At 41.0% G+C, this 27,951-nt stretch overlaps 1 protein-coding gene, 1 non-coding gene and 1 pseudogene across 4 annotated transcripts in view; all 3 read left to right on the plus strand.

Moving 5' to 3' along the window:
- The window catches only part of camkmt (calmodulin-lysine N-methyltransferase), a 341,266-nt gene that overhangs the window by 132,225 nt on the left and 181,090 nt on the right, over positions 1–27,951 (plus strand). The gene's annotated exons all lie outside the window — the stretch shown is intronic.
- LOC144504868 (uncharacterized) overlaps positions 1–27,951 on the plus strand; it is a 134,189-nt pseudogene that overhangs the window by 41,120 nt on the left and 65,118 nt on the right.
- Positions 5,835–5,947, plus strand: LOC144504938 (U5 spliceosomal RNA). Its single transcript, XR_013499728.1, has one exon. It is a non-coding gene; the product is annotated as a U5 spliceosomal RNA (small nuclear RNA).

Below are 27,951 nucleotides of genomic sequence, written 5' to 3' on the forward strand. Positions count from 1 at the left end.
ATCCACCCTATCTATGCCTCTCATAATTTTGTAGACCTCTATCAGGTCACCCCTCAGCCTCCGTCTTTCCAGTGAAAATAATCCGAATTTATCCAACCTCTCCTCATATCTAAATCCTAGAAAGGATATATTAACTTGAGAGGGAATGTTGTGTAGATTTACCGGAAGGATATCTGGACTCCAAGGGTTAAGTTACAAGGAGAAATTTCACTAACTGGTGTTGTAGTTCCTGGGTATTCGAAGGTTAAAGGGTAATTTGATCAAATTCTTTAAAGATATTAAGAAAAACATATAAACTAGAAGCAGGAGGAGGCCATTTGGCCCTTCGAGCCTGCTCCACCGTTCATTTTGATCATGGCTGATCATTGAATTCAATATCCTGATCCCTTCCCCCCCATCCCTTGATCCCTTTAACCCCAAGAGCTATTTCTAGTAAGGAGAACTGATAGGACAGATAAAAACTACTTCCAATAATTGGGCAGTCTAGGAATAGGGGACATTGCTTAATGGTTATGAATTAGGCCTCTTGAGGTTGAATATAGGAAACATTTTTATGCATACAAAGGATGACAGAAGTTTGGAACTTATTTCTACAAATAGTTAGGTCAATTATTAATTTTAAATCTGAGGTAATAAGTTCTGTTAATCAAAGGTATTCAGAAATATGGGGTGAAAGCAGGTATGTAGCATTAGGTTGAAGATCAGCCATGATCTCATTGAAAAGCAGAACAGACTTAATGGGCTAAATGACCTACTCCTGTTTCTATAAAGTACTGAGGCTATTTTCTACCAGTGTCCTGAAGGCAATTAAAACTAATGAGTTTACATTGTCGTTATCTCTGGATTTTAGATGTAAATTCGGTCTAGACTGAAGGAAGGACTATTTATTATCTAATCCAGGTTTTAATTTTTAAAAATTGTTTATTTGAATTTAGGCAAAGCGGTATTTATTGCTCCTGAGAGCAATCTAAGCCAGATGTAGACAAAGCAGGTTCTCTTACTTTAAGGATGCCAGTGAACCAGTTGGCTTTTTACAACAACCCATGGTTGCTAATTTGTACCCATCAAATTTGGCTTGCCTCAATTTAATTTCCAGCACCAAGTTCCCCAAATATAAAAGATAGCTTACAGGTTATAGCAGTTCAGACAAGGCGTGTGTGTCTGGAATGATGAGCTATGACAGACATTGACTAATGTGGTGTACTTTTCCAACATTTTCTGTCATTTCTATCAAATTTTAGCTTTATCCTTTATGTGGTAATCTGGTACTAATTTGGCCACCTTGGTGGAATGGGAAATGCAAAAATGTCTCTCACTGTGCATGAGGGATTGTTTTACCAGCATCACAGCGGAAGCATGCTGGGGCACTATACTTGAGCTGGAAGTGCTTGTTACTGACACTGGGTACTTGAAATGGGAAATTGTTCTCTTCCTTAGTACCGACATCTTGATGAGAAAAAAAATAGCAGGAAAAGATTTATTGATGTGCGCTGGCTATACTCCCCTGAAGGTGGAGTATTATGTGCAATGACTAATAGATATGCAGCATGAAAAATATACAGATTGCCATTTACAGCAGTGCATTAAAATAACTTCCTCAATCTATGAGTCTAAACTAAATTTGTCACAGAAATGTATTTGTTGAGCTTATAAAATAGCAATATTGGAGGTTACATGTTATGTATTACAAGTTATTATATGTTCTGTGATTCTTATTACCTCCATATGCCTTGATGGGAAGAGAGGATGTTTTCGAGTATTTGTGGAACTGGAGCAAGGTTCTGAGGGTTCTATAGGATAGAAGAGGGTGGTCCCACTGAGGCTCTTCTGTTATAATGTATAAGTCATATAATTATTCAGAAAAGCTTGTAATGATAGTCTCAACAATCTTTTTCAAAAAGGTTGAAAGGATAGTGTAGCAACTACAAGCCAGTTTAACATCAGTGGTGTAAAGCTTCTGGGATAGAATTAGTAGTCACATGGAACAATGTGGGTTGATTAGGAAGAGCCGGCATGGATTTTGAAAGGATTGGATTTGTATTCAACCTAGAGTTGGAACGCATGGAATAAAAGCTAGAGTTTTTTGAGAAGGTAACAAAAAAGGGTCGATGAAGGTAATGCTGTTGATGTGGTGTACATGGACTTTCAGAAGGAATTCAATACAGTGTCTCACAACAGACTACTGAGAAAATTTATAGCTCATGATTAGGAAGAGCCGACATGGATTACTAAATGGGAATTGTGCTTAACTAACTTGCTGGAGTTTTTTGGAGAGGTAGCAAAAAGAGGTCGATGAGTGTACTGATATTGATGTGGTGTACATGGATTTTCAAAGGGCATTCGATACAGTGCCACATAACAAACTTGAGAGAAAGGTTATAACGCATGGAATAAAAGGGACAGTAGCAATGTGGATACAAAATTGGCTGAATGATAAGAAGCAGAGAGTAATGGTCAATGGATCTTTTTTGGGCTGGAGGAAAAAATGTAGGTGTGTTCCCCATGAGTTGGTATTTGGGACCCTTGCTTTTCCTAATCATAGAATCCCTACAGTGCCGAAGGAGGCCATTCAGCCCATCGAGCCTGCACCGACAACAATCCTACCCAGGCCCTATCCTGCAACCTCATGCATTTACCTTGCTAGTCTCCCTGACACTAAGGGGCAATTTAGCATGACCAATCAACCTAAACTGTACATTGTTGAGAGTGCGGGAGGAAACTGGAGCACCTGGAGGAAACCCACGCAGACACGGGGAGAACATGCAGACTCCACACAGTCACCCAAGGCCAGAATCAAACCCGGGTCCCTGATACTGTGAGGCAACAGTGCTGACCACTGTGCCACCGTGCTGCCCATATATTAATGATCCACCTATATAGTAATGATCTAAATCTTGGTGTGCATGAGACAATTTCAAAGTCTGTGAATGACACAATACTTGGAATGACATAGACAGGTTGGTGGAATGGGCAGATAGGTGGGAGATGAAGTTCAATGTGGAGAAGTGTGAAGTGATGCATTTTAGTAGGAAGAACACAGAGAGACAATATAAAATGAGGGGTACAATTATAAGGGGAGTACAGGAGCAGAAGGACCTGGGTGTATATGTGCATAGATCATTGAAGGTGGCAGGACATGTTGAGGAGAGCAGTTAATAAGGCAATTAGTATTCTGGGCTTTATTAATAGGGGCATAGAGTACAAGAGCAAGGAGGTTATACAGAAATTAAAATTAGTTAGACCTCAGATGGAGTATTGTGTACAGTTCTGAGCACCACACTATAGGAAGGATGTGAACACATTGGAGAGAGTGCAGAAGAGGTTTACAAGAATGTTTCCAGGGCTGAGAAACAGTATTGAGGATAGATTGGAGAGGTTGGGAGTGCTCTTGGACAGCCAAGAGAAGATTTAATAGAGATGTTCAAAATCCTGAGGGATAGGGAGAAACTGTTCCCGCTTGTGAAAGGATCAAGAGTGCAAGGGCACAGATTTAAAGTGATTTGTGAGCAAAGTGTGGTAAACCACTGTTAGCTTATTGCCTGTGTGTGTGACATGCCTGGACACGTCCCTGCCAGCCCTGCCCGGGACTCCTCCCCCCCCGGTCCAGGTATAAAGGTGACTGCTCTCCACCCCCTGCCTCAGTCTCTGGACCAGTTCATCGGCATGGGTGTGCTCCAAGTCTTTTGCTAATAAAAGCCTATTTGTTCTTGCATACAAACTAGTCTTTGCTTGATTGATGGTGCATCAATTTTATTAGCAAAAGTTTTGGGATGGAGCAGATACTAAAACCCGATAAATTAGAACTGGACCCTCAAGATGTAGGAGCCTCTAACAGCTTCAATCACTGGCTGTGCTGTTTCGAAATTTTCCTCACCTCCTCCTCCATCGTCCAGACCGAAACCGACAAGCTACACGTGCTCCACACCCGGGTAAGAGATCAAGTATTCTCGATGATTAGAGACGCTGAAACTTACAAGGATGCGATCGAACTTTTAAGAGGCCAGTACAACAAACAGTCTAATGAAATCTCCGTCAGACTTCTTCTGGCTACTCGCCAGGAGAATCGGGCGATCAATTCCTGCGTGCGTTGCGAGCACTTGGCAGGGCCTGCAACTGCAAGGTCGTAACAGCCGCCCAAAACACTGAGGACTTAATCAGAGATGCCTATGTCACGGGTATCATGTCAAACTATATCCGACAACGACTGCTGGAACAGGGTGGGCTGGACCTACAAAAGACTGTGGCGCTTGCTGACTCGTTAGAGGTGGCTTTCCGTAATCCCGAGGCCTACACTCCCGACCATGGGGGCGCATCGTGGACACTGCGGTCGCCGCCACCTCTGTACTCGGGAGGGCCGCAGGCCTACGCCACGCCACGTCTCACCAATGACCCGACCGCTGCGGTAGTCTCCGGAGGCCCGAAGTGCTACTTCTGCGGCCTGGGGAAGCACCCCCGACAACGCTGCCCGGCGAAGGATGCGATCTGCTCCGGGTGTGGAAAGAAGGGCCATTCCGTGAAGGTATGCAGGGCGAAATCGACCTCCAAGCCCAGTAGCGCCACATGCGATCCGCGGGGGCCGCCATCTTGGGCGCCGGTAGCCGCGTGTGAGCTGTGCGAGCCGCCATCTTGGACATCTTCAGCCGCGTGCGGGCCGCCATCTTGGACACCATCAGCCGCGTGTGAGCCATGCGGGCCGCCATCTTGGAGGCCTTCAGCCGCGTGCGGGCCGCCATCTTGGACGCCATCAGCCACGTGTGAGCCGTGCAGGCCGCCATCTTGGACGCCATCAGCCGCGTCGCAAAATCCAACGGTGGCTTCGATTACGCTGGACCAGTCCAGGCCTCACCAACTCGCCAGGTTCATGATGGACACCGAGGTAAACAGTCGCACTACAAACTGTTTATTTGACTGTGGGAGTACGGAGAGCTTTATTCACCCTAATACAGTGAGTCGCTACATCCTTTCAGTACTGCCAGTGAAGCAAACAATCTCCATGGCTTCAAAGTCCCACTCGGTGGATGTCCTTGGGTACTGCGTGGCGACCCTGACTGTAGGGGGCACAGTGTACAAAAATTTCAGGCTCCTCGTGCTGTATGCAAAGTAAATGTGATCTGAGAACAAAACCTTTTCACACAAAGAGTGGTTTGAGTTTGGAGAGCATTGCCTGGAAGTGTGGGAGAGGTATGTTCAATCGAGGCATGTAAGAGGGCATTGGATGATTACTTGAATAGAAACAATGTGCAGGGGTACAGGGAAAAGGCAGAGGATGGCCCATCGGCACGGGCGGCACGGTAGCACAGTGGTTAGCACTGCTGCTTCACAGCTCCAGGGTCCCAGGTTCGATTCCTGGCTCGGATCACTGTCTGTGTGGAGTTTGCACATTCTCCTCGTGTCTGCGTGGGTTTCCTCCGGGTGCTCCGGTTTCCTCCCACAGTCCAAAGATGTGCGGGTTAGGTTGATTGGCCAGGTTAAAAATTGCCCCTTAGTGTCCTGAGATGCGTAGGTTAGAGGGATTAGCGGGTAAATATGTGGGGGTAGGGCCTGGGTGGGATTGTGGTCGGTGCAGACTCGATGGGCCGAATGGCCTCCTTCTGCACTGTAGGGTTTCTATGATTTCTATGATTTCTAGGAATGGCACTGATATGATGCTCATCTGGAGAGCCAGTACAGACACGATGGGCCAAGCGGGCTGCCTTCTGCGCCGTAACAGTTCTGTGATAGTGTGGATGATAATTGATACTAATTCCTCAGTCATTGCCCAAGAATGGCAACAATGGGAAGTGTTGCACCACAAAGAAGAAATGTGAATGCTCAGAATATACAGTAACTAGAGTACACTCTGGTTTCTCTTCAGATCATATAATTCTTTAATCTTTTACTAAAGATTTCAGTGGAGAGGGACACTCAGAGTTTAAATTAATTTTTTGAGGTCCTGCTTTGGTGGGAAAGTACAGGATGGCTTGCATATTGGGTCTCTTCAGATTTTTGAGCAACTGCTTCTGTTAGCAATCCTAATTGCAGTATTTTATATGTCTAATCTTCGGAGAGAATGCACCAATTTTTGTTTTTCTCTGCCTATTAAATTTCTCCCACCTTCTTCCCCATCCCCGTCCAGCCAACCTCAAGAACCACTGAAGCTTGTTTTTCTGTCACGTTGTTATCCTTGTATACTGAAGTACTTCCCTAACGCTCTATTTATCTATTGAGATTAGAGAAACTCACTTATGTTGTGAAACCTACCTTATGATTGCTGTTTAATAATGCAGAATGGAGCCTCGTGTAGAAAACGAGGTTTGTGTAAAAGAATTACATTTTGATTGCTCTTGATATCTTTCCAAGCCTAATTTGTTTTTGATTGGATCTGCATCCAGACAAGAAATATTGATGTAACCAGTATGTGTGTAAGGCTGTGCTGAATTTTTTTTCTTGACCTCATCATTCATTTTCTTTCTGCTGGTGTTTTGTATGCCTTTTTGCCTGCTTGTCTCTCCACATAACCTTTGACAGCATAAGAAAAGATAGTATAATAACATATACAATGCAGAGAGTAATCCTGTAACTCTCCTGAAAATGTAGCCTAGTTATTCTTTTCTTTGGGCTGCATGATCGATAACTTAAAATCATTGACATGAAAAGCCATCACGTGACTGATCAAATGCACTCAATGCTGTCATGGTGACCTCTAAAAAAAACAGAAGAACAACCAATTTCACCAGGTAAGGCTGTGCCATTGTAGTTTCGTTAATGAACTAACCCCTACTAAAAAGTTAAATTTTATATATCGAATACAAAAGCTATTGTGTGTGTTAAAAGCAGCAGTTTAACATTTTAAGTGTCTTTTGCAGACAGCCCCTTTTATATTGCAGAATTTGTATCCCTAGGAAAGAGAAGACTGAAATTATGAAGGGATTTTTGTTATACAGAATATTAATTGATAATGTAATCAGGAGAACATATACATACTTTTGCTGAGCAAAGGACACTGACCTGTAGCAATATCTATTCTGCCTTTGTGAAGGACAAGAGCTGTTTTATGGTGACGCATTTTTTCTGAGATCTCTGCCAATGGCTAAGATGAACTCAGATTGAAGCCAGATAGAGATCACATGACCCAGTTCTTGGGTGTAAAAGAGACACTGGATTTGAACCAACTGGAAGAGAGACTGCCACAGGAATAAGAAAGGGCAATAAGAGCCTTACCCTATCTATCTTGCTTCTGAAATTCCTCTCACCAAAGCAGAGCTGTTTGTGACTTGAAAACCCACCAGAAGACCTCATTGCTGCAAACTGAGAGTTCTTATTGGAGGATTCCAAATTAACATAACTATCCCGAAGAGAAAAGAGAATCAACTGGCCACAACCGCAGAGACTGCTCCAGTGAGAAATCCCAATACCAGCAGCTATGGTGGAAAGTGGCTCTTTAACTGTAAACAGGCTTCTAAACAATTTTTAAAGTTCTGATACTTGGTAAAGTTTGATCTTTTTTTGTGCATGGCTTGGGGAGTTGTGTGTTTTTGCATTGGCTGGAAGTTGGATGTATTCATACATTTTAAAGCCTTTTGCTTCTTTAGGAATCAGTTTCAGCAATAAAACTAACTCCTGTTAACTTAAAGAATCTGGCTGGCTTATTTCTTACACACAGCTACACACAGTTAAGTATTTCTTTATTGAATTGCCAATAGTACCCTTTTAAAATTCAAACTCTGTCATAACCAATCCCGGAGTGGGGCAAAGAAAGGCGTCAGCTCACTCTTCCTAACCTGGCCATAACAATAGATAGAGATGAAGAGGATGTTTTCAGTTGTGGGATAGACAGAAACTAAATATAAGAGTCAAAATAAGTCCATTAAAGAGTTCAGCAGAAACACCTTTAGCCAGAGAGGGGTTAGAAAATAGAACTCACTATACATGGAGTAGTTGAGGTGAATAGCATAGGTACAGTTAAGGGGAAACTAGATATGTTACATGAGGGAGAAAGCAATAGAAGGATATGCTGATAGGGATGGATGACCATAGGTTGGTAGCAGGCTTATGTGGAGCATAAACATTGACATTGATTTGTAATTTCTATGAATTATTTCTACTTAAAGTTGATCTGTAGTAATCCAGGACTGCTAGTATCCTAGAGCCCTGGGGATACAAGAGTGTCAGTGGCCATGCATGGACAACTAACTATCTTAGTGAAGTTGCCAAAAGTCATGAGTCCCAGTTACAGACCTTGCTTGATTAAGGGTGAGGGAGGGTTGAGGGCAGGGTCCTTGCATGCCACCAATGCAAAATTGCTTTACTAGTATATACAGGGGAGATGAGCACTCAGATTGCAGTGGGAAAATAGGCAGGTTATCATTTTCTGTCACCAGCATTATTGCTCCTGGAAGAGTCTTGATAGTTGATTCTCTACCCCCTCTGGGGGCACTTGCATTATTGCCAAACTTGGGACTGTTGTTGCTTGCAATACAGTAATGTCTTTGTAACAAAAGCCTTGCATAGAAATAAAAACCTGCTTCTTTCCCCCGATTGGTGGAATTCTAGCTGTGCTTTTGGATACTTGAGTGCATTATTCCAGAGAGAGAAATTTTTGGTTCTAATGATACACCCTTCATTCCTCTTTATGTAAGGGGTTGATCGGGTAAGTTGCCATTGATTGCTGCTCCATTGATTTTGTGCCATTCCTTTCTTCATAAGTTCTACCGTGTGAAGTAAACAGTTCTGCAGCTGGTCCTTCTATAACCCCATATAGACTTGTATCTCACTGGAGGTCTTTGTGTAAGACAAGTGTAGCAATCATAAACTGCTAATACGTGCCTTAAGAGATTAGATAAGAGTGTAACACACCTGTGAATAATTGCTCTTCTCAAGCTCCTCAGTGCATTACTGGACATATTGTTCCATCTAAAACTTTTAGATGAGTAAAAGTGCAAGTCACTGTAGAAGGTGAATCAGTACAGAAAATGAGAACAAATTGTACCTCTGCTAGAGTTGATATTTAGTGCCAAACTCGCTTTTATCCTCTAAAATGTTGCTTTTATGCTGCGATTATAAGCAATTTGCTTTTTAAAAAAAAGTATCTCATTGTCTGTGCATAGGAAGAACTTACATTTGTAAGGTTTTTGCATCCTTTACAGCAAGGTCGCACAAATGTCAAGTGAGATAATTGACCTGATCACTTACTCTCTCAATCTGCTTCTGTTGGTTATGGGAGAAATGTTGGTTGGAATAACAGGAGAATTCTCTGGTACCATGGGATCAATTTTCATTGATTTGACTTCCAAAAGTAGGCATCTCCAGCTGTGCATAACTCCCACCTACATCTCCATGTTAGCCTGGATTATGTGCTCGAGTTCTGATTCGATGACGAGAATGCTGTCATTTAAATAAAATAACTCCATTATGAATGGATGCTAACTCCATGTACTACTACTCCTCCTCTGCAGTTCATTTCAATTTTTCACCCCTCTGGAAATAGAGAGTCTTATGCAGACTCCAAAACATACCATTGAAAGTTAATTAATGTAATTCCTGATTGAAGTCTGATACCACCTCCCTTTCACTGGAAACTGGTAAATTGGTGCCAGTTTGTATGTGGCTGGAGAGGAGCAGGAATCATGCATACATAATAAGTGCTTTGTTATATTGTTTGAACCTCTTGAGTATGTTGTGCATAAAATGGCAATATGAATAATGGTACTGGTTAATTGACACTGTTGCAAAGTTTAAAAAAAATACTTGTGACATGGTTCAGAAATGTCTCGATGTTTCATGTAAGTACAAAGACTGATATCATCACCTTGGGGGCGATTAGGGATGAGCAATAAATGCTGGCCTTGCCAGTGATGCTCACATTTCCAAGGAAAAAGCATGGTAACCATATTATGCACAGCAGGTTTCCACAAATGTTAGTGAAGTGAATGACCAATTGGTTTTCTTTATCGATGGTACTTTAGAAAAGAATGTTGTACAGGAATCTGGAATGACTTTGCTGCTTTTTCAATAATGCCTTGGGTTCCTTCAATTCTCCCTGAACCACTGGATCAAGCAGATACCAGTTTAACATAACCAAAATCTCTAACAATACAGTACCCCCCCACAATCAAATAATTCATGGACACAGTGTTCCAAGCTTATTGTATATTTATTTATATTCCAAGCCATTGGGGATTTTCTTTTTGTAATATTTTGTCAATCTTTCCCCCTCGCCAAACATTTTTTTCCCTAATTGTTTTCCTTTCTTCTGAAAGCAGTGACACATGTTGACCATGGCCCATGGCAGCAGTCATTCACTGATATCTCACTCAAGTGTCCATCTGAACTATTGCATAAGCTCACAGTGAGCATCATAGTTTCTCTATTAACTGAAAGACAAAGGAGCCTTTGAGTAAACGCAAACTTGGAGAACTAGAATTGCAACTCTTAAATTTTTCTTCTGAGAGTCATACTTTGAACCACTAAATCAACTGGAAGTGTTGGGTTTCAGCTCACATATCTGAAGAGACAGGTTCCTAATCCAACTCCTTAGACCACTTTGTCTTTACTGACAGTAACAATGCACTTTAATAACCCTTATTGTTTTTTTATCTATATATTTGTCTTGTCTATTGTCTTTTCAAAAAAAAAATATCCTCGGGGAACTGGGCTGGATGAGTTACTGAGCTGACATTATAGGAAAACAGAGTTAACATCAGCAATTGTGTCATTTCAATTGTACATGTTAATTCAGCTCCTTCACATTGTCACTAATCCCTGGAAGCCATTTTCCTGATGATGATGTCAGCATTTATTACTCAGAGAAATATTTTAAAATTGTAGTGAACTTCTATTCTGTTGGTTTCCTACCTCCAATTGTATTGGATTATAATTTCACGGTATCTTCTCCAAGTGTGAACAACAGTGAATGTCGGATGGTTATTTCAACTATCTAATATTCTAACTGGAGCCACTGGAAAGGAATTACGAACTTGGGGGTGAGCTGGTGGTGGGGTGGCTTGGGGAGATGTTGGCATAGTGACAATGTTACTGGATTAGTAAAACAGAGGCCCAGGCTAATGGCCTGGGGACATGGGTTCAAATCCCACCACAGAAAATTATGGAATTTAAATCCAATTCATTAATTTTATAAATTAGTAATGGCCGAGCAGGCCACTTAATTCAAGGGCAATTAAGGATGGGCAAAAATGCTTACCTAGTCAGTGACACCCAGATCCCATGAAAGAATAAAAGAGAAACTTTATCTAACTCTAATTGTATTCCCCTATAGAGAAGTGAGGATGTTACAGTTAGATTCAACTTGCACCTGTGCATTTACTTGTTCAACAGCGAGTACTGATTAAATTATTGGTGAATACTGGCTTGGAGCAGTTACTGAAACTGAGGGTGTGAGTGAGCTGAATTAGCAGACCCAACTGGCACTGAATCACTGAGCTTTATGGCTGTGTCTCTCAATGTTAATTCAATTCCATTGTGCCATCAATAACTTCCCCAAGGTAGGACCACTGATACCATCAGTGCTGGTGAGACAGAAATATTCAAACATTGTCTGAGATGGATAGTGTGGAAGAAAGGTTGATTCTTGGCTGCAAAACTGTTCAACTGTTTAATTTTTCTTTTCAGAAGAAGTAACAAAGATGAGGCCGTTCAAAAGTTAAATAATCACACCAAGGCATTTGTCCATCGTCTTTTGATTAGTACCTAATTAACTTGACCTTACTAAGGGAATTAGCATTAAATTAATTTTGTCAAATTTGAGACATTTCAAGTTGCCATGGTCTTTCTACACAACATACAAAGTCAAATGATTTGCGCATTTGCATTGTTCCAGGTAAAATGATAGTGTAAATGTACACTCTATTGATCTGCCAACAACACACTGCAGCAACTTTATAAAACTGATAGAACATTGCTTCAACCTTCGAACGTGCCAAGAACTGCCTTAACAAGTGGTCTCTGGGGTTATTTACAGAGGCAAATCACTGCTTCACTGCCATTCTCTTCTCACTGATCATTAGACACCTGCAGGTCAGTTATGAGGTTTTCCCAATCACAGCCTTTTATTGGACTTGTTATGGACATTGGGAACTATGGAGGACAGTGATTGATCATACGTAAGCTTTTGCATGGACAATCATTTCTCTGTTTTGGCTAATTTAAAAGGAGAATTGGATTCAATATCATATACATGAGAACTGCTGTCCTAGCTCTTCAGCAGAAAAATAAATCGCCTTAAGAGTTCATGAAAAGATCTGACCTGATTAATTTTAGAACATTTACAGTATGATTTCAGCCTGCTTCTGAACTATTAGTATTAGCAGTGTCAGTAGTGAGGCGACTTCTTGCAAGCTGCGCCCAGCATACCTTCTAATTCTATCTTTTACTCTCGTTCTATGCTTCTAAAACTTCATTCTAACTCTTTTAACCTCTCTAACAATGCTTTAATTCATTAAGTTGATCTTTCTCTACACCCTAGCTAGGACTGTAACACTACATTCTTCACTCTCTCGTTTCCTTATCTATGAACGGTATGTTTTGTAATATAGCGCACAAGAAACAATTCTTTTCACTGTCTACTAATACATGTGACAATAAATCAAATGAAAAAGTTAACTGAAAGTTCTTTATTGTCTCAGAGCCGGAGCGTGCAAGCAGCATAAATAATGAATGATATTATCAATAAAATTTGTTAGTTGGTGTGTGGGGCCCAATTTTATCTGTTATGTGGTGAAACATGAGCAATGAAGTTGGGAGGTGTGATAAATTTGGAATGCCATGCTCCGCATCACATCAGTACCAACGTTGCTGCAAATTTTACCTTGCGTGCCAACAGCATGAATGACATCAACTGGAGGCGGGTTGCTTTATTATGTGAAGAAGGAGTTTTTGAGACCTTTCTTTATCATTGATGATAAATCAGGAGCCTAGTTAACTACAGATATTGATATCCTAGAATGATCTTGAAGTTCACGTGTTTCAGGATTTTGGTCTTTGAAACAATCCTCGATAACACATTTACTAATTGCTTGCCATTTCTTTTGGTTTATTTCATTCTTTCTTATTTAAAAAAAAATTATGATTGAAAGGACCAACATTTCACTCAGTTTATGTGAGTTTTGTCCATTCTGAAATAGACAGTTGGGTGATCTGCTTTCCAAAACAACATAGGGGAGTGAATATATAAATGTCGTTACCTTTTTTGCCCCTCTAAAACATTCCTGATGTGGATTATTATGAGGTAATGGGGAGATGGTGATGTTGTAGTAATGTCACTAGACTAGTAATTCAGCTATCCAGGCCAATCTTCTGGGGACATAGGTTCATATCTCACCACATTATCTCCTGGGCTTGTTGATCCTCCAGAAGGAACTCTTCAGGGGAACGCAATAAAATAAAACTTATTCCAACTTATAAATCAAAGAGAAAGGTTTAAAAGAGAAACTTCATTATTCCAACACTTGAGACTTCACCTTGGGCCATTCCAAACTCCCCATAATTTCCAACTGATTCTTATTTATCCTAAGTCAACTGATCAGCTGACCAATTTTGTCATTGGCTACATAGTTTACTGGGTCAGCTGATCCTTACAGGTTGTTACCTTTGGTCATACTACAACAGACCTGATGTTATCATTGGTTACATTCTAACAGGACTTTAAATTCAATTAATAAATAACTGGGATTGAAAGTTAATCTCAGTAATGGTGACCATGAAACTATCATTGATTGTGGTTAAAATCCCAACTGGTTCACTAATGTCCGTTGAGGGAAGGGAATCTACTGTCCATATCTGGTCTGGCCTACATGTGACTCCGGACCCACAGCAAATATGTTGATTCTTAACTTCCCCTGAAATGGTGGAACAGTTCAAGGGCAATTGGGGATTGACAACAAATACTGCCCTTGTCATCGACACTTATACTCCGTGTAATAATGAAAAATGATTTGGCAGAGGGAGCTGAACGTATTATCTACAAATTTGCAGATGATACAAAGTTGGGTGGGAGGATGAGCTGTGAGGAGGATGCAGAGATGCTTTAGCGTGATTTGGACAGGCTGAGTGTGTGGGCATATGCATGGCAGATGCAGTATAATGTGGATAAATGTGTTGTTATCCACTTTGGTAGCAATAATAGGAAGATAGATTATTACTTGAACGGGTGTAAATTGAGACAGGTGGATACTCAGGAAGACCTTGGTGCCCTCGTGCATCAGTCGCTGAAAGTAAGCGTGCACATATAGTAGGTGGTAAAGAAGGCAAATGGTATGTTGGCTTTCATAGTGAGAAGATTTGAGTATAGGGATAAGGATGTTTTGCTGCAATTGCATAGGGAGGCCACACCTGGGGTGTTGTGTGCAGTTTTGCTGTCCTTATCTGAGGAAGGATGTTCTTACTATAGAGTGAATGCAGCAAAGGTTTACCAGGCTGATTCCTAGGATGGCAGGACTGTCTTATGAGGAGAGACTAAATCGGTTAGGGTTATATTCACTGGAGTTTAGAAGAATGAGAGGGGATCTCATAGAAACTTATAAAATTCTAACAGGATTAGACAGGATAGATTCAGGAAGAATGTTCCCAATGATGGGAGAGTCCAGATTCAGGGGTCATAGTTTGAGGATAAGAGGTGAACCTTTTAGAACTGAGGTCAGGAGAAATTTCTTCACCCAGAGGGTGGCGAATGTGTGGAATTCACTACCACAGAATGTAGTTGAGGCCAAAACGTTGTCTGATTTCAAGAAGAAATTAGAAATAGCTCTAGGGGCTAAAGCGATCAAGGGATATGGGAGGAAGGAGGGAATCAGGATATTGAATTTGATGATCAGCCATGATCATAATGAATGGCGGAGCAGGCTTGAAGGGCTGTATGGCCTACTCCTGCTTCTATTTTTTATGTTTCTGTGTTTAAAAAAAGGTGGTGATGCTGAATTTGACTTTGGAATCGAGGGGGAATCCAGCTAGTGGCATTCTGTCTCAGTGAAGGATGCAGCATATGTTACTGGAGGCCTTTGAAAGCAAGAAACCATTGAGATTGTGTGGGGTTGGGGAAGAGGAGGAAGATTTGGAATAGCAATGAAAATAACAAATAAAAAGATATACACCAAGACTTACATATGAAGCTTTTCTCCTGGGACGATCATGTAGGAAGGTTCATCCTCATTCTGCCATGACCGCTTCCATCATTTCAAGTGCTTGATCTGTTTCATGGTTTTATAGAATCGATGAATCTCATCCCCAAAGCGTCCAGCAGGCCCTTTGATTCCTGACCTGACATCTGCTAATGCTGCTGCTGACGACCTGCCACTCTGGATCTGCTGAACTGTGTACCATGTTTGACAACATTTATAATACGAATCAATATTCAGCATTGGGAAAGTGAGAGAGAGAGAGAGAGAGAGAGGCTGTTGCCGCAAAAGGCTGCATTGCCCCTGGGCGGCTGTCAGAAATGGGTAGTTATTAATAGCTCCATCTCCACTTAGCATAGTCAGTAGGGGTCAGGCATGAAATGATTTAATCAGTTTATGATATCTGTGACAGGGAGCACTTAAAATGTAATCACAAAATTTAGGTAGAAGTGTCCCTGGGCTGCTGTAGTGTTTACCTCAGTTAATTTTCCCTGATGCTGATACAGTGCAATATACTAGAACTGATTATGCATTGAAATATTTACGAAGGATATAACCAATATAGTTGTGCTGTTGTATCCTGTACCTTATGTCCTGTACATAGTTATGTTTCACTCCTGTGTAACAAAAACATTATTCCTGAATCGAATCTAGGCCAGGGTTAATGAAGCACTGATTAGTATGCAACCCAAACTCCAATGAAATGAGATATATGCCTGTTTCAGATGAGTAGAAGTCATCTTTGATATCTATATATTAAACGTGCCAGAAAATGTCATTATTGAAGGTTAAGTATACCATATTTGTGGCAATAAAATTAGTCTTAGAATCAGAAAGAGGTTTCAGTATATGCTAGGGATTATATAAGAAGAAATAAATCAGTGATAAAAGTACAAGTTCTGCACTTTTTTGTGGTGTCTTGTAATACTAAGCAATACAGAAGTTTCCAAGTTTCATTACTACACTCTGGGTTGGTTGATCTCAGCTATGAAAGCTGTTGGGCACTAACTGCAGTTGGCCCAATTTCTGTGGATGATGGAGGGGGAATAAGATCAAGATTTCTGCTGGAACGTGTGTGCATGGTATATGTGTGGGCGCACATGCAGCGTCTATGTATTGGGTGAAGATGTCATTGGGTTCTTCTGCAATGTCCCTCACTGTGGAATCAGAAGATTGAACCTGAATAGACAGCTAGGGTCTTAGCAGATTTTCAGAAATATATAACTTCAGTGACACAGCAGTCCCTCAGACTTGCACTGAAATACCTACGTAAATTATGTGCTCAAGTCCTGGGTTGATGCTTGAACCAACATGTTGAAACTTTATAGATATCATCACGCTATACAAGAAGAAAGTCAATGGAGATGATTGCAACAATTACTAGGATACACTCTTCAGCATCACTAGGAAGGCCTTTGCCAGTTACACTCTCAGACGGTGCCACTGATTAGCCAACAGAATATATCCAGAGGCACTATATTCAGAACAGAAAGATCCTTGGCAGACATGATCTTCTCCCTCAATCCTCTTCAAGAGAAGCAGGGAGCAGCAAACATCTTTGATATCATGAGCACAAGGTGTCTCTACTGGATCCGAGAGAAAATTGGCTGTCCTCCAAAGCCTCATAGTCTCATTAGGTCCTTTCTTGATAGCACGCTCGGCACAATTCAGTTCAGTGGCTCCATCGATGACAGTTTTGAGATTAAGAATGGGGGTGAAACAAGGCTGTATCGTAGCCCGTATTTATTTTGGTATCTTTCTCTCTATCCTACTGACCTATGCCTTCCCTGCCAACATGGACGGAGTATACCTCCACATACGATCAGCTGGGAAACTCCTCAACCTATTTAGACTGAAAGCCAATACAAAAGTGAGAAAGTGAGGCATGTCCTGATCAGAGAGCTTCTGTATGCCGATGATGCCGCTCTAGTTGCCCAGATCGAAGACCAGCTCGAAGCACTCGAGGATCATCTGTACCGCCTGTCCTGTTCTCCCTTGCACTAATGTCAAGCAAACTGTACTAATGGGACAGACCTATGATCAGGCTTACACCACGTGAAGGAGTCAGCAATTTTTGCTATCGTAGAGACAGGTGGCAACTGTCTCTTGACCAAGTGCTCAGCACACACATTGGAAAAGCAGCCATTAACTTTGGCTGACTAACAAAACAGGCAAGAGAAAACAACAAACCTACCCATAGGACCAAGATGTCTGAATACTCAGCACATTGCTAAATGACAGTGAAGCCTGGATAACCTACACCCATCAAGAGAAAAGGCACAATGACCTCCATCTTTAATGTTTATGATGCATCCTTGGCATCACATAGAAAGATGAAGTCACCAATGAAGCAGTCCTTTTTAGGGCAAACATGCCAAGCGTGCTAGCATGAGCCAAAGAAAGAAGGCTTTGCTACCTTGGTCATGTGCACAGGATGGAGGTCGGCTGCATCTCCAAGGATATGCTATGCAGGAAGTAGCCTGTGCCAAGAAAACAGCAAGATCAAAACTCCAATTCAAGGATACTGTCAATAAAGATGTGAAAGCCCTCTACATCAATCACGACAAGTGGGAAACTCTAACTGATGACTGATGCAAATGGCAATGCCAGCTTTTCGCCAGAAGGTCGTCACTAAGGCAGCTCCAAAACAGAATCGGCCTTGCAAATAAGGTGTCAATATAGATCATCCCGCATCACTGGCAAGGAGCAACTTCATATGCACCACTTGTGGCAGACTTTGTCTCTCTAGTTCGACCATCAAACGAAATGCAGCAGATGATCTTATCTGACCTCACCAATCTAAGGCGACATTCTCAAAATCTCTCACAGATGGAAGGGTGCCGTGCATTGAAAAATTTGCCCAAATGTAAAAAATAAAGAACTGTCACACGCACTTGTGCGATTTTAACTGTGGCATTTCATACATAATAGCTGATATTCTCTGACCTCGCCTGCGGCTGGGATTCTCCAGTCTCACTGCAGTGAATGGAGATTTGGCTGAGCGTCAAATTCTCAGTGCTCGCTGGTGGTGGGGGGTGTCTAACATTGAAGAATTCCAGCTAATATATTTTTCTATCGTGTTAAATGGCTGAAAATATGGTGTGAGGGGGAGGGCTTCAGATCCCTGGGGTATTGGGATCAGTTCTGGGACTTGTACAAACTAGATGGTTTACACTTCGGACTAATGTTCTTGGGGCCGTGGGGGGGTTATTGCTGGAGTGGAGAGGTTGGGGAGGATTTAAATTAATATGACGGGGGATTGGAACCTATGTAAGGATTCAGAGCATGGGGAATCAAGGACAAGAGAAAAGACAGCATGGAAAATAAGAAAAGTGATAGGTAGAGAAATCAAGGGTCAGAATCAGTAAGGACACAGTAAAAAAAAAAGTAGGAACAGAACAATGAATGTTAAAAGGACTAACCTGAAGGTTTTGTATCTGAATGCTTGGAGCATCCGAAATAAAGTGGATTAATTAGTGGGCAGATAGATGTAAAGAGGTATGATATATTTGGGATTATTGAGACATGGCTCCAAGGTGACTAAGGATGGGAACTAAGGAACATTGAGGGCTGTTCAGTGTTTAGGAAGGTCAGACAGAAAAAAAAGATGATGGAGTTGCATTGTTGATTAAAGAAGATATTGATACAGTATTGAAGAAAGATAGCACAATTGATTTGAAATCTGTATAGGTCAAGTTAAGAAACACCAAGGGGCAAAACACATTTGTGGGAGTGGTATACAGACCACCAAACTGCAGGGGTAATGTTGGGAATAGCATTAGACAGGGAACCAACAAGACATCAGGCCATCTTGGACTGGGTATTGTCCAATGAGAAAATATTAGCTGATAATCTAGTTGTGAGAGAACCCTTGGGGATGAGTGACCATAACATGATAGAATTATTTATCAAGGTGGATAGTGCGGTAAACAAAAACAGAAAATACTGGAAAATCTCAGCAGGTCTGACAGCATCTGTTGAGAGTGAATAGATCCAACGTTTTGAGTCTAGATGAGCCTTCGTCAGAGCTCTGATGAAGGGCCATCTATACTCAAAACGTTGGCACTATTCTCTCTCCAAAGATACTGTCAGATCTGCTGAGATTTTCCAGCATTTTCTGTTTTTGTTTCAGATTCCAGTAGCCGCAGTATTTTGCTTTTATTATATGGATAGTGAAGTAGTTGATTCTGAGACCAGGTCCTGAATCTCAATAAAAGTAACTATGATGGCATGAGGCATGATTTGGCTATGATGGATTGGGAAACATTACTGAAAGGGCAGTGGACAGGCAATGGCAAGCATTCAAGGAATGAGTAGGTGAACTCCGAAAGTTGTTTATTCCTATTTAGTGCAAGAGTGGAAAGGGAATTGTGGCCAAACCATGGCTTACAAAGGAAATTAGAGATAGTATTAGGTTCAAAGAAGAAGCATACAAATTGGCAAGAAAATGCAATAGACCTGAAGATTCGGAGCAGTTTAAAGTTCAGCAAAGGTGAACCAAACAATTGGTTTGGAAGGGAATGATAGAGTATGAAAGTAAGTTAGCGGGGAACATTAAAAGCTGACTGTATGAAGTTTCTATAGGTATGTAAAGAGAAAAAAGATTGACAAAAGCGAGTGTAGGCCCATTATAGTCAGAAATGGAATTTGTAACAGGGAGCAAAGGATTGACTGAGGAACTAAATTCGTACTTTGCCACTGTCTTCACAAAGGAAAACATGAATAATATACTGGAAGTTCTGAGAAACAGGTTTTAGTGAGGAGCTGAAGGAAATCAGTATCAGTAGAAAAATGGTTTGGGGAAATTGATGGGATTGCAGGTGGATAAATCTCCAGGGCCTGATAATCTTCATCCCAGAGTACTCAAGGAGGTGGCTCTAGAAATAGTAGGCCCATTGGTGCACATTTTGCAACATTTTTGGACTCTGGAATGGTCCCTACAGAGGGTAGCTAATGTAAGCCCGCTATTCAAAAAGGGAAGTAGAGAGAAAAGGGAACTATAGACCCAACGAGCCTAACATTGGTAGTAAGGAGGTTGCTAGATTCCATTATTATAGCACAGGATTTGGAAGTAATGGTATAATCAGACTAATTCAGCATGGATTTACAAAAGGAAAATAATGCTTGACAAAACTTCTGGAATTCTTTGAGGATAAACTACTAGAGTTGACCAGGAAGAATCGATGGATGTGGTTTATTTAAACTTTCAGAAGGCTTTCAACAATGTCTCACACAGCAGATTACTATGTAAAGTTAAAGTGCATAGAATTGCGGGCAGTGTCTTGAGATGGATAGAAAGCTGGTTAGCAGACAGGAAGCAGAGAGTTGGCATAAATGGGTCTTTTTCCAATTGATAGGTAGTGACTAGTGGGGTACTGCAGCGATCTGTGCTTAGGTCGCCAACAATTCACATTATATATTAATGATTTGGATGACGGAACTAAATGTATTATCTCCACGTTTGCAGATGATACAAAGTTGGATAGGAGGGTGAGCTGTGATGAGGATGCAGAGATGCTGCAGTGTGATTTAGACAGGATGAATAAGTGGGCATAGACATGACAGATGCAGTATAATGTGGATAAATGTGAGGTTATCCACTTTGGTAACAAAAATAGGAAGGCAGATTATTATTTGAATGGGTGTAAATTGGGAAAGGTGGATACTCAGCGAGACTTTGGTGTCCTCATGCATCAGTTGCTGAAAATAAGCGCGCAGGTACAGCAGGCAGTAAAGGTAAATGGTATGTTGGCCTTCATAGTGAGAGGATTTGAGTATAGGAAAAGGGATGTTTTGCTGCAATTGCGTAGGGCATTGATGAGGCTACACCTGGAGTATTGTGTGCAGTTTTGATGTCCTTATCTGAGGAAGGATGTTCTTACTATAGAGGTAGTGCAGCAAAGATTTACCAGCCTGATTCCTGGGATAGCAGGACTGTCACATGAGGAGAGACTAAGTCGGTTAGGATTATATTCATTGGAATTTAGAAGAGTGGGAGGGAATCTCATAGAAACTTATAAAATTCTAACAGGATTAGACAGGGTAGATTCAGAAAGAATGTTCCCAATGGTGGAGGAGTCCAGAACTAAGAGTCATACTTTTAGGACTGAGGTGAGGAGAAACATATTCACCCAGAGAGTGTGAATTTGTGGAATTCACTACGACAGAATGTAGTTGAGGCCAAAATGTTGTGTGATTTCGAGAAGGAATTAGATATAGCTCTTGGGACTAAAGGGATCAAGAAAGACGCAGGGAAGGTGGGATCAGGATATTGAATTTGATGGTCAGCCATGAACATAATGAATGGCAGAACAGGCTCAAGTAGCTGAGTGACCTATTCTTATATTATTTTGTATATAACCGTTTTTTAGTAATTTATTCCTACACTTATCGCTATCTGCTTGATCAGATGATCTACAAGGTTGCTTCATAATTGTGCTGCAAGCTCCCTTTTCCTGGTTTCCTTAAAGATCAGAAATATTGGGCTGGATTTTCATGTAGATAAACCAGTCGGCCTTCCAGCCTTTTGCCATTGTCCCACCTGGAAGGATACTTGGAAGGATGCTATATCTTGAGGATGGGAACAGCTACCTACCCACCAGTGGCAGATAGCCAATGAGGCCAATTAAATTGCCCAGTGAGGACACTGATCAGAGGTTGTCTGGAAATTTCCAGATGGCATGCAGCTCTCCAGCTGAGGCTGAAACCCAGCCTATGAACGGAGATGACCTCCCAGTGACAGATCAGGGGGCCATCGACGCCTCATTCAACTTAATGCCCCCCTACCCCACAACTGCCGCAAGTGCCAGAGGGCCACAACTGTGGTCACAGGCTGTCCTGTGACAGCTTGAGATCTCTGGCCACTTATTTTTAAACTCTACAAATTTGCCTCCATCTTGAAGCACCTTCTCATTTTCTCCTCTATATTGCAGCTCTCATCTTGGTGGGATTGCTGATCTGTGAGCACTGGAGGACCTGCAATTGGCCCTCTAGTCTCTGGAATCTGCTAAATGACCAACAGGTGGGTGTATGTGTGAAGGGAATCTATTGAGTGGAAGTGTAAACTTAATATGGCAAAGTTCTTGTTCCAGAACTTTCTTGTCATTAACACATGCCCACCTGTTGCGTGCTCCACAACAACTACTTTCATTAAGACAAGAATCAACCTCACATACATCAGTTGCACCTCAAACAGACTACTATGTATACTCAAGTAAGTGGACGTAGAAGTCTGATACAAATCATCTAAGAATCTCCACTCCATCCTTCAAACCCACAAAGACAAAAAAACTATCTCAATATTTCAAAAATATACAGTATACCTTGCAATCGCAGGTTTATTTACATTGGGAAAACAGGCTTCAGATGCAGTGAATTGGACAAGCCACCTATCATCAAACATGCTCAATTTAATAACCACCATATGTTTTGGTCTCAGTCTAGTCTTATCTCATCCATCATACAGGATACATCAGGGGGGTCATGGAGATCCACCGTTCCCCCAAGATGCAGGTCTTCTCATCAGTGACATCTGGCTCTCCTTACTCAAGAAACACAAGGGTCAACTGTGCAGAATGAATGGCAATCAGCAGCTAGAACATACCCACCCGTTATAAATACAATAGCCTGACCAGTCAGCAGTTAGATGTCTCCGATTTTCTATCCTCTGCCATATTATATTGGATATAGATACATAACTACCTCTTTCACCTCTTCCAATTACTCCTCCAGAAGACAGACAGATCACGTTGCCTGAAACGTTGAGGCTTACCAGTTCTTCTGAGTAACTCTTGTAAGGTTACAACTCTTTTCAGAGCAAATTTTACATTGTGCAGCTGTGAAATTGTTTTACTCAATGTTGCCAGTCTCGCCATGAAAACCTTCAAATTTTGTGTTAACTGAAAATGATCACCCAACAGTTGAAGTCCAGTCTTTTCAGATCCACTTAGTCTTTAAATGAAACTTTGAAAGACCCAAAAGACTGCAAATGGACATATTAAATAATGTTATTGTGAAAATGTGTTTCTTCAAATTTTTTTATCTTTGAACTATTATTTTGAAAAATAGACCTTTCAGACACCGAAATAGGAAATGGCGAATAAACAAACGGAGATACTGTTTTGTGCAATTTTTGGAAACGTTTATCAATATTGTACTCAACAAATAAAATTTAAACAGAAGTTTCCACTTTAATTCATCAGTCTGGTTGAATAAATAGATGCCAATCAACATGGGTAATATAGTTGCTGAGAATTAGCCCAAGCAATCTTGCAGTTGGAGCAGTAAATAAGCCAGGATTCCTACTACTGATTTCTGTGCACTGACCCATCTTGGAAACTGCATGCATAGACATCTAGTGAAAATGGCTTAGGTCACTTAAATGTTACTCCCAAGACTTATTATTCAGTTAACACTAGTTCTCTACACCTTCCCATGAAGGATGACCAGACGTTAAGGTGCTGGAGGGCAACGAGTGTGAACAAATTAGTTGTACCTCAGCATGGGTCAACATCTGTAGAAGTTGAAGAAAGCAAAGTAGAGAAAAATAACTTTTATTAAAATAAAAATGCACAACAAAAATTGCACCTATGATGTAATAAAGATATGAAGGCAACTTCACATTGTTAACTCATTGTGACGTTTTGACACAATTATAAACATTTTAAGGTTTATTCCCACTACTTATGAAAATTTTGTTGAAAAATGGATTGTCTTGCCCAAAATGATCTCTCAAAGACTAAATCCTAATCAATAAAAATGCCATTGAACTTAATCAGTCAGTGCAAGGTTGTGGCCCTTATTTGAATAATATGTAAATACCTGTTAGATTTGAACCTTTTACCTTCAGATATGCATCATTCTTTACTTAAGAGCACAGAGTAGCTTATTGTGTGATGTTGTGATCACCTATGTTAGTAACAGCAGTTCTAGCAAGTCTGTGCTTTTATTTCCCAAGGTTATGGAAAAATGTGTAGCCTGTAATGAGGTTAAGTGTTAATAATGTAAACTGCTGCTACTGTTAACGTGTGTCAATGTGGCTTGTACAAATAGAAAGTGGTCTGCTCCTCGGCCTTTTGGTTAAGATCAAGTGTGTGTTGATATCAAGCCCAAGATGGGGTGCAATGCCTTATCTTGTCAGCTTGTATCTCTCGTGGGGACCATGAATTGGATTCAATTTGAATATGATTTTTGGAGCAAACAAGGAGATGGATTTGGGCTTGCCTGGCCCACTCTGCACATTAGCTTTGTAATTTTAAGAATGGAGTAAAAATTTAAAAACAATAAAGTGGTCTGTTTGTAATGTTCTCATTACGGAACTGAAGCACTCCAGAGTGCACCTTGATCTATGGAGAAAATATGAATATATTGTATTTTACTGTTATAACAAGTTGAAATGCTTTGTAATGTGTCTTTCAGATTTTAGACGAATGAAGTATATTTTTGAAAAGAAAACTGGTCTGCTCAACCTTCCTTCTGTTTTCTAACATCAGTTTATCAATTACAGCACAAAATCGTTGACTGCAAATTAAAAGATTACTATTCTTTTTAATTTGGCTTTTGCTATTATGAGAATGTGGATAATGCAAACAAAATAGCTTTATTTGTTTTGAATTAATATATATTGATTGTTATATTGCACCTTTCTACATTGAACTCAAGACTTATCACACTATTTACTATTTTAGCTCCTTTCTCAAAGCTATGGAACTTGAGATTGATTGTTTCTTCACCAACTCTTTACAGTCTTGGAACTGTCTTGCACTTAAGTTCTAGATTTTAACAGATGGAAGTGCTGTAAATTAAATCCTGCAGTACCTATGTTATAAATAAGTATTTTACAAAAGCATAACAGATTAGCCATTTAGCTACAGTAACATCAGGGGAGCACTGAGTCAAACAGATCAGGTTCAACCCAGGATCGTTCCTGAGGTAATTGATTCTCAGCCATACTTGTGATGGTTGCTAAGGTTAACCTCGCTGCCCCTGGCTATTGAGGAGAAAAGCAGCCAGCGTTCAAGTTCTTGGTGCTCCGGTTGTGCGCTATTAGAAACTGTGTACATGTGAATGATGCCCTCCAGAGCTAAATAGCCAGCATATAGTCAGACATGAAGAATGAGGTACTAAATGACTCCCAGGCCCCATGTCATTGTGACCTGACATGACTCTACAGTTTGTGGGAAGGATGATTTATATTTTTATACGTTTGGATGTTGGGGGTTTGCGTGGCAGTATAGCATGGAATTTTATTATTTTTGGTTTAATTTAAAATGTGATTCTGTTAATGTGCAAACAGATCAGAATAATTTTGACAGATATGAATTATTTGTAATGAAGAGTATTACTGAAAATCAGTGGTGCTGTCAAAGTCTTGGTGATTTTTTGGTTTTTCAATATGGTCAGGTACTTGCAAGTATTTAAAAAAAAATAAAGCCAAGAATAAATAAATTGCAAAGCTAGCCAACAAAGTTTTAAACACAGTGTATTCGATGTGCAATTTGACATGATAATCCAGCTTTACATACCTTAAATTCAGATTTCTTGAATCATATTTTAGTTCATTTTCAAGTTAAATGAGTACTGTAGGATTAACTACCACCAAGACTACAGCTCAGTGTCCTTGCTTAAAAAAAAGAAGCCTCGATATAACGTCCGTATCTGTTACATGGAGGTAGGAAACAAGCCAGATATATTTATGATGAGGGTATAAATTTACACTCTGAGCCTAAGATGAGCTAAGCAATGTTTGAACCTCAAAGTTCCTTTCAGTGATCAATAACTTTCATCTAGTCATTACCAAACTCCTGCATCACTAAGGAAGTGTAGGAATTTAACCAGTTTTCTCCAAATTTTTACCTGTGGGTGGTACAGTGGAGTAGCATGCTTGAAGTCCAATGAATGGCGCAAACTAATTGTAAGTGTCGCCTTCAACACGCAGAGCATCCTCTGATCCCCTCCATGACAATTTTCTTTGTTTGCTTCGACCCAAACCTGAGGATGGTGATTTGTGCTCAGACCTTGTTTCTAAAGCATTGAGTAATTTCTGATATCTCAGCAATTCTACATATGAGCGAAGTCATCAGCTGAATTGTTCACAACTGAGCCAATTCGGAGACATTCACTATCTGGCCAGATTTCACCGGACAGAGATTAGAATTAAGAATCCTGGCCAATATTTTAATTTTGTTCCTTTTTGAAGGATACTGACTCCAATTTTAGTAGTTCCACTGACATCTTGGCTGAGGTCAGTCAACTCTGCACAAACCAAGGGTAAAAATGAAAGAATGCCGGAAATACTGTGCAGAACCATCAGCATTTGAGAAGAACTAGAGCAACAATTCTGTTGGAGGCCTTTCAGTGGACCTGAAAACAAGAAAATGCGTGAGCCCATTTACAAAAAGCACCGAAAGAGAGTTGAGTGAATAGCAACTATAACAATGTTCAAGAGGCATCTGGATAGATACGTGAATAGACAAGGAATAAAGGGATATGGACCACATAGAGGCAAGAAAATATTAGATTAGAGAGGCATCTGTGTCGGCACAGACTTGGTGGGCCAAAGGGCCTGTTCCTGTGCAGTACTATTCTTTGTTCTTTGCTCGGGTGAAGGCAATGCTTGCAAAGATACCAGCCACTGTTAAATGGGGATCTCGATTTTGTTCATACACCACTAAATAGATCCTTATTCAAAGCTGGAAAAGGGTTAAATTGTTGATTTAATCTGCAGTGATCATCTCTGAGTCTGCGAACATGCATTAGAAAGCGCACGGTAGCACAGTGGTTAGCACTGCTGTCTCACAGCGCCAGGGTCCCGGGTTCGATTCCTGGCTCGGGTCACTGTCTGTGTGGAGCCTGCACATTCTCCCCATGTCTCCGTGGGTTTCCGCCGGGTGCTCCAGTTTCTTCCCACAGCCCAAAGATGTGTGGGTTAGGTGGATTGGCCAGGCTAAATTGCCCCCTTGTGTCAGGGGGACTAGCTAGGGTAAATGTGTGGGGTTACAGAGATAGGGCCTAGGTGGGATTGCGGTCGGTGCAGGAATGGCCGAATGGCCTCCTTCTGCACTCGAGGGATTGTATGTATGTATGTATAAAGGCAAAAGGCGAGTTAAACAACTCCAAAATTAGAAGAAAACAAGAGATTTTCCTGATGTGTACCCATTGAGCTGCCTGGGAAGTCCCAACTTCAGATCATTAAAGCCCTTGTTAATGTGGAGAGGCATCAACTAGCATGTACACAGGAAGCCAGGGTTAATGCGGTCAGTTACCAGGGAACATTCCCAGAGACTGTCATTCAGTACAGCCAGACAGGATCACAGGCAAAAACCTAGATAAGGCTGCAGCCATCTTTATTGCTCAGTGTGCACAGTTGTAGAGCTTTGTTTGTCCCTAGCAGAGAGCGAACTCCATGTTGCACTACATTGGTACCTGTACTTATTTGACTGCACCATTCCACTATGCTTGGCTTACAAATTATATTCACCAGGGAATAGGGTTTGGCTAATCTTATTTGCATCATTTTTAAAGAAAACTGAACAGAAATATTCCAAATAGTAGTTTGTGAATTCCAGGAACTGGGTAATGATATGATCCATTGTAGAACGCAAATTATGGGGTCTGTTGAACATCAATCACCGCTGTCTGTTGTACCTGTGGGACTTCACCCTGAGGTTTTCTCTTTGTTTTGTAGCATGAACTTCTAATTATCAGGCTGAACCTCTGTTTTAGTACACCATGTCGCAGTACACAATTAATGCAGTGGACTATTCTCTGATCTGTGGTCCTTGTTGAGTTAGCAGTAATTGATTATTGCAGTCGGCCTCAGTACCCGAGGCAAGGGAGAGGAGAA

Source organism: Mustelus asterias, chromosome 15 (genome assembly GCF_964213995.1).
Source record: "Mustelus asterias chromosome 15, sMusAst1.hap1.1, whole genome shotgun sequence".
NCBI lineage: Eukaryota > Metazoa > Chordata > Chondrichthyes > Carcharhiniformes > Triakidae > Mustelus > Mustelus asterias.